Source organism: Microcaecilia unicolor, chromosome 7 (genome assembly GCF_901765095.1).
Source record: "Microcaecilia unicolor chromosome 7, aMicUni1.1, whole genome shotgun sequence".
NCBI lineage: Eukaryota > Metazoa > Chordata > Amphibia > Gymnophiona > Siphonopidae > Microcaecilia > Microcaecilia unicolor.
Genome location: NC_044037.1, coordinates 158,881,178 through 158,887,991, shown reverse-complemented (window position 1 = coordinate 158,887,991; position 6,814 = coordinate 158,881,178).

Sequence of the window (6,814 nt, the reverse complement as noted above, 5' to 3'; positions counted from 1 at the left end):
TGAACTTCATCTGCCACTTGCACGCCCAATCCCCCAGTCTCACGAGGTCCTCCTGTAATCTTTCACACTTCTCCTGCGACTTGACGACCCTGAATAACTTTGTATCATCTGCAAATTTAATTACCTCACTAATTACTCCCATCTCTAAGTCATTTATAAATATGTTAAAAAGCAGCGGTCCCAGCACAGACCCCTGTGGGACCCCACTAACTACCCTTCTCCACTGAGAATACTGACCATTCAACCCTACTCTTTGCTTCCTATCTTTCAACCAGTTCTTAATCCATAGTAATACCCTACCTCCAATCCCATGACTCACCAGTTTCCTCAGGAGTCTTTCATGAGGCACTTTGTCAAACGCCTTTTGAAAATCCAGATACACAATATCCACCGGCTCCCCATTGTCCGTGTTTGTTCACCCCCTCAAAAAAAATGCAGTAGATTGGTGAGGCAAGACTTCCCTTCACTAAATCCGTGCTGACTTTTTATTTTTATTTATTTATTGTATTTGTATCCCACGTTTTCCCACCTCTTTGCAGGCTCAATGTGGCTTACAATACATCATGGATAGTGGAAGTAAGAAGAGAATAGATATTTGGTATTACAGAAGGATTTTGGGTTGCATGGTAATAGAATACATGATAGTAATATAACAAAAGGCATTATAAACATTTCTGGATATATGTGGGGAGTTTCACATGTGTTGATCTCTGTGGTATATCTCGTCAAAGAGATGGGTCTTCAGTTGTTTTCGGAAGTTGGTCAGTTCATAGATCGCTTTTAGGTTGCGTGGCAGCGCATTCCAGAATTGCGTGCTCATATAGGAAAAGGTTGATGTGTGCATTAATTTGTATTTTAGACCTTTACAGTTGGGGAAATGGAGATTAAGGAATGTGCGAGATGATTTTTTAGCATTCCTGGGTGGTAGGTCTATCAGGTCTGACATGTAGGCTGGGGCATCACCATGGATGATTTTGTGAACTAGGGTACATACTTTAAACGTGATGCGTTCTTTGAGTGGGAACCAGTGTAGCTTCTCTCGTAGGGGTTTTGCACTTTCGTATTTTGGTTTTCCGAATATGAGTCTGGCTGCCGTGTTCTGGGCTGTTTGGAGTTTTTTGAGTATATGCTCTTTGCAGCCTGCATAGATTGAGTTGCAATAGTCTAGATGACTGAGTACTAATGACTGTACCAGATTACGGAAGACGGTCCTTGGGAAGAATGGTCTTACTCTTTTTAATTTCCACATTGAATGGAACATCTTTTTGTCTCATCAGCCCATGTTTTTGTGTGTGCTCTGTAATTTTATTCTTAATAATAGCCTCTACCATTTTGCCCAGTACCGACGTCAGACTCACTGGTCTATCATTTCCCGGATCTCCTCTGGAACCTTTTTTAAAAATCGGCGTAACATTGGCTACCCTCCAGTCTTCCGGTACCACACTCAATTTTAGGGATAGATTGCATATTACTAACAGTAGCTCTACAAGTTCATTTTTCAGTTCTATTAATACTCTGGGATGAATACCATCAGGTCCTGGTGATTTACTACACTTCAGTTTGCAGAACTGACCCATTACATCCTCCAAGTTTACAGAGAATTTGTTTAGTTTCTCCAACTCGTCCGCTTCAAATACGTTTTCCGGCACCGGTGTCCCTCCCAAATCCTCGGTGAAGCAAAGAATTCATTTAATTTCTCCGCTACGGCTTGGCCTTCCCTGATCGCCCCTTTAACACCATTTTCGTCCAGCGGCCCAACCGATTCTTTAGACGGCTTCTTGCTTTTAATGTATCTAAAAAATGTTTTACTATGTATTTTCGCTTCTAATGCTAACTTTTTTTCAAAGTTCCTTTTTGCCCTCCTTATCACCGCTTTGCATTTGACTTGGCATTCCTTATGTTTCATCTTGTTACTTTCAGTCGGTTCTCTTCTCCACTTTCTGAAGGATTGTTTTTTGGTTCAAATGACTTCCTTTACCTTACTGTTTAGCCACGCCGGCTGACGTTTGGTCTTTTTTCCCCCTTTTTCTAATACGTGGAATATATTTGTCCTGTACCTCCAGGATGGTGTTTTTAAACAGCATCCATGCCTGATGCAAGTTTTTTTTACCCACACAGCACAGCCTAGGCCACCTGAAAAGCTGCCACCCTCTGATATCTCTCTCTCTCCCCCCCCCCCCCCCAGCCACCTGACCAAGATAGGCAACCTTTACAAGCCCTGGATCACCACCAAGGACTCCCCCACCTGTGCCCTGAACTCACTGCTGCAACACCAGGGCTTGTAAGGGAGGCCCACCATGTTCAAGGGGCTGCGGAGGCACTGGGGTGGGGGAGGGGGATACAAGGGAGGCAGCTGCTGTTCTGGTGGATGGGCAAGCAAAGCCATTACCCGACAGTCAGTTAATCCAGAATGTCGGATAACCAAAGATCTCTTAACTGGGACTCTAGTCTACTGTATTAAGTTAAAGATTTTTAGGGCTTCTTGACACAGAAAGCCCAAACTACCTTGTTTATGTAGTATATGGCTGTTTAGTTGTTGGTCATGATGAAAAGGGTATGATGCTGGATCTTTGTTGAAAATGCTATCATTGCATCAAACACTGCTCTGAGTTCTAGCTGATTCATGTGTAATGATTGTTCATGTTGCGACCATGTCCCTTGTGTCTGTTATTGGAGTGTGTGCCCCTAATGTGGATGCATCTGTGGTCAAAGTGTGCTCAGGAATCTGTGACTGAAAAGGACAGCCGATGATCAGTTTTGATTGTTGGTGCCACACTGGATAGGGTGGCAAATTGTGGTTGAAATGGTTATTCTGTTTGTTGAGGGATTATAGATAGTGGTTCCATTGTAACTTGAGATGCCATTGGAGTGGTCTTATGTGCATCCTGGCTAATGGTACACATGGGACTGTTGCTGCTGCCAGGTGATCCAGTACTTGTAAGATAGAGTGAGCTGTAACAGAAAGCAACAGACACCCATGTGGCAATTTGTTGAAGAATCTGCAATCTGTCTTTTGGTAGAAAATTTCTAGCCTCTGATAGATGAACTCCTATGAACTGAATGACAGGTGTTAAGGAAGATTTCTGCAGATTGACTATAAAGTCCAGGTTTTGAAGGATGTGCATGGTAGCAGCAACCAAGAGTTCTAGCTTTGATGGATAGGCCACTCATTGAAATATGGCAAAACATAATGGCCCCTTATTCAAAGGGCAGCTACAACTATCACAAGACGCTTGGTAAAGACTCAGGAGGCAATAGCAAATCCAAAAGGAAGAACTTTGTATTGGAAATAAGGCAAGAAGAATGAATCTTAAAAACTGTCAATATGGGTGTAGACATCTTCTAGCTCAAGTGCAATAGACCAATCATTTTGGTTTAGGAGGGGAAGAATGGTGGCAAAGGAATTAACTTAAAATTTCTTTCTTTTGATGAACGTGTTTAGATTGCATAGGTCCAGTATGGATCAAAAACCTCCTGACTTTCTGGAAATAAGGAAGAATCCTGAATAAAAGCCCTGGACCCTTTTCAAAAGTGGAAGTAGCTCAATCGCATTTCTTTGTAGTAAAGAAGTGATCTCTTCCCTTTGCATTTGGATGTGACCAGGAGGGAGATCTTGATCCTATACTGGACCTCTCCAAGGAAGGATGCTAATAAGATTCAATTGATATACCTGGGATATGATGTTTAGCACCCAGCGATCTGTCATGATGGCTAGCTATTGACTGAAGAAATGGAGAAGCCTTCCACCCAGTAGGCGAGAGTCAAAAAGATGGTTTTGCAGCTTATGTTGCCAAAAGTGCTTGGAGCTTACACTCTCTCAGGTGTTGCTTCTGGAGGAATGTTTGTGGTGGTTGTCATGAGGCCTGAGCTCTAACATACGGCTGGTGTCTTCTACTGGGATAAAATTGTCATGGTCTTTTCTTAGTGCCGATACTGTGTGCAAAGCAATTTGAAAGCAGCAATCTCAGTTGCCACTGTTCTGGATGCTGTGTTGTATGCATCATAAGTTGCACGTTGTACATTGACTCTTAATCCTGGCCAGTTGGAAGTACAGCATCTGAAGCTGATATGCCACTATTCTGAGGCACTGAGCATGGAGCTCTGATAAACCTTTTTGCCTATGGTATCTGGATATTTGTTATCCTTTCTTGGAAGTACAAAACATTTGTGATTTTGAGATCTTGTGTTTCTTTAAAGTTCTTCAGATACTATGGATTGGAATATTTATTTATTTATTACATTTGTACCCCACGCTTTCCCGCTCATCGCAGGCTCAATATGGCTTACATAGTAACAAGAGAATACAATCTGTAGTATCAGAATCAACAAAGGAGGTATGTGATAGGACAAATGAACAAAGAGTAAATGGGATAAAAGAGGTATGAGAGAAAGGATGGGGAAAGGTAAGGAAATGGAGCAATAAAGGAGAAGTTGGGGAAGAGCATGTAGGTAAGAAGGATTGGAAGGAGATATTTCTGAGTCGTTGTTGTTAATGATTAGATGAACTGGTCAATAGAATAGAAGTTGCTGCTGATCATGTCCTGGGGCAGGTGTGACCTTATAATGGAGTGGAGGAGTGGCCTAGTGGTTAGTGTAGTGGACTCTGGTTCTGGGGAACTGAGTTCAATTCCCACTTCAGGCACAGCTCCTTGTGACTCTGGGCAAGTCACTTAACCCTCCATTGCCCCAGGTACAAATAAGTACCTGTATATGTAAGCCACATTGAGCCTGCCATGAGTGAGAAAGCACGGGGTACAAATATAACTAAAATAAAATAAATAATGAAGTCCCAGACATCTGGAATGAAAAGAGGGTGTTTTCAGAGATTGGTAGAGCTAAGGATTCTTTACCTGCAGAGCATGGTTGAATAGATCTAAAGTTTCTCCTGCAGGTCGGAGTGTTGCCAGAGCAAGGACTTTCAAAAATTTTTGCAAAGATTTAGGGTGGTCTTTGTTTCCCTTGTGGTGTAGTGTGAATTTTGGTGCACTTCTACTACATTAAAATCTCAGTGCTGTGAATATGCAGGCTCTGTGCTGAGTAGTAGCATTCTGAAGGTGAATTTTGTGGGAACCAAAGAGGAAGACAGAAGCAAGAGCAACATTGAGGAGGGTGTTGTATCTGTAGCATCTTAACGCTGGTGGACTGTTGAGGGAGGGAAAGCATGGTATCTGTTGCCTTTAAGATGATGGTACTGTCCTGCACAAATTTTCATATAGCTGTAGCAGAGCTTACTCTGAGGCATCTATCATTGAAATGTTAGAAGTTGTTTGAGCTGGCAGGGTGTATAGTGGCATGGAGATCTGGTTAGGATGGGTCTTATTCAGGCTCCAATCCAATACTATATACAACGCTGGGAGCGAGATCTACAGATAACTCTAGATGAGACCCAATGGGAAAAAGCTTTAGAACACATGTTACATGCCTCTGTATCTAGTTCTCTCACTGAAAATAGCTATAAAATATTATATCAATGGTACTATACTCCAAAGAGATTGGTAAAAATGTATGGGAAGGGGTCTGATCACTGTTGGAGAGGATGTACAATGGTGGGGGACATGGCCCATATTTGGTGGTTCTGTCCTAAGATCCGAATATATTGGACGGAATTGATTGATACGTTTGCTCAAGTGACTGGGGTGCGATATTCAGCTAAGCCTGAGATATGCTTACTACATGTTCGTCCATCTGGAGTGCGCCTTGCTGACCACAGACTTACTTCTATATGGTTTATAGCTGGGAAAATAACATTGGCGGCAGCGTGGAAAAGTATAATGGCACCACCGGTGATCCGGGTGATACATAAGATGGACTACCTCTACCAAATGTCAAAACTGACAGCATTGAAATCGGGACATATAACAAAATTTAACTTGCTATGGGAGCGCTATCGCACATGGAGAGGACACAATGGGATAGATCTTGATGCGCCCCACTTGATTGTTCCTAGACTCTGAAAGCGAATAATCGACCATAATACGACTAACCTTCACTAATGAGTAAGAGTTTCTCATGTTAGGTAGAGGGGTAGGGAGGGAGGAGGGAATTTGTTCATTTTCCTGTTATTGGTTATGGAAGTTATATATATGTGTCATATGATTATGCCATGACAAGTGTTATATATTGTTATTCAAAAATTTCAATAAATATAATTTCAAAAAAAAAAAGGATGGGTCTTATTAGCCGAGATGGTCTCAGACTGAAAAGCATGGGACTATGAATGCTTCTTAGTTGAGTTTTGTTAGCAGTAGGTGGTATTTTACTCTGTCATGATGGTTGCCTTAGAGGTGACATGCATCTTTTTTCCACCTGCTGTTTTGTTGAAGTGCTGTTGGACCTCGGGAGCTGGCAAAATAAAGAGAAAATAAAATGCAATGGTCCCAGTGCTTTGCACACTAGAGCCCCCAGCTGCAGACAGCAGGATAGTTGTTTGCTGTGAGGCTGTGGTAGGGTTTTGCACTTTGGTCTGAGAAGAGCTAGATATCTGGACTGGGCGGCAGGGAGGGAGCCGGCCAGCCAGTGGAAGAGCAGGCCTGCTGAGGAAAATGAAAGTGAAAATAGTATTAAAACATATCAAGGGGAGGAAGGGGGAAAAGCTGTACTTAGGAAATAAAATAATGTACTAATTCATGGCAGAGAGACAGAAGAATTTCTTATTCTTACACATCTGCACACAGTTTAGACTAAGAAAGGAGGGTGTGAGTTGAGGCAGTGCAGGAGTCCCCATACGTGCTCAGAAAAGTCAGTCTGACTTTTGAGCTGGAGGAGTGATCTGGCATGGTAAGCTCTTCTGGTGATTTCACCTGGAGTGTGCCTG